The sequence below is a fragment of the Protopterus annectens genome, chromosome 4.part0, assembly GCF_019279795.1.
Source record: "Protopterus annectens isolate FY-2018-M chromosome 4.part0, PAN1.0, whole genome shotgun sequence".
NCBI lineage: Eukaryota > Metazoa > Chordata > Ceratodontiformes > Protopteridae > Protopterus > Protopterus annectens.
In genome coordinates this window covers 924,037,645-924,038,879 of record NC_056733.1, presented here as the reverse complement: position 1 = coordinate 924,038,879, position 1,235 = coordinate 924,037,645, and the positions used below count along the sequence as shown (strand labels likewise).

At 47.9% G+C, this 1,235-nt stretch overlaps 1 non-coding gene across 1 annotated transcript; it reads right to left on the bottom strand.

Moving 5' to 3' along the window:
• Nucleotides 1–265: 265 nt before the first annotated feature.
• LOC122800519 lies at nt 266–384 on the bottom strand. The gene has a single exon (XR_006364565.1). It is a non-coding gene; the product is annotated as a 5S ribosomal RNA (ribosomal RNA).
• Nucleotides 385–1,235: the final 851 nt, after the last annotated feature.

Genomic DNA, 1,235 nt, shown 5'->3' with positions numbered 1-1,235 from the left:
ATGCATCAAGTCCTGTAAATCTTTAGATTCTGCCCATGCAGGAAAGGAAGAATTTTTTTGTTTAAAGAGTTCCAAGGTATGTTGCTGATACTTAAGCATATGGAACTGAGAACTTAGTGCCCTGACAGCAAGAGTAGCTGAGGTGTATACTTTTTTACTCCATCTGCCCAGTGCTCGGGAATCCCTGTCTGAGGGGGTGGGATTCTTAGCTTAAGTTGCTTTAATCCCTTTAGGCCCTTGAGTAATGACCTCAGGATCAGCTGTTAGCCTACAGCACCTAGTATTCCCAGGCGGTCTCGCATCCAAGTACTAACCAGGCCCGACCCTGCTTGGCTTCTGAGATCAGACAAGATCGGGTGCATTCAGGGTGGTATGGCCATAGGCTGGATTTTTAAAAAGATATTTGTGCGAGTCAGGGACTCTGTAGTACCTGTCTGGTTTTCTAGGAGCAGGAGGGAGGGCATCTGGAGTCGAGCTGGATTCAAGGAAGACATCATCCACAACATCTAGGACTGGGGGGATGGCTAAGGCCCTGTGTTGTGGAAGGTCCAGGAACACACAGTTTCTTTTTAGACTGTGGGTAGTCTTGACTCTCCCATTGGAAATGCTCTATTAAGGCATGCAGGGTTTCCCCAAAGGAAAAATCCTCTGGGGAAGAGGCTGAAGGAATGGATTCCTCTGCATCAGAATCCTCATATGTGGAGAGGGGCTGCATGTCTTCATAGTCAGATGCATCGGATTCATCTGACTCTTGTTCAGACAAAACTACTGCAGACAGATCTCTCTGCCTTTTTGAGGGAGTGGCTTGGCTTCCCCTAATCAGCATAATAAGGTCTTCTGCCATTTTAAGCATTTGAGACTGAGGCAAGGGAGCAGGCACCTGAGAATGGGTAGTCAGTTTCTTGGGTGTAGTTCGACCCCTGGGCCTAAGGAACTCAGTTATTTTTGAAAGAACAGTAGCTGTGAAAGAAGGCATCCTTTTATGTCAGGATTTGGTGTTGCAAAGGCCTTCCTCAGAAGCCGGACCCATCCACAGTAGAGACGACCACAGGATTCTTAAACTACGAAGAATTCTGCTGCATACCGGACTCTGAAATGGTCTCGGTAGCGGCCTGCAAATTAACTGAAGCAGGCATCAGGGGCTGCGAAAGTGCCAAACAGAGTTCCAGAGGACTGACAACCAGCTTAACGGAAGCATCGTCGGAAGGTTTGGTCCTGTGCGGTCTATCTCTGTC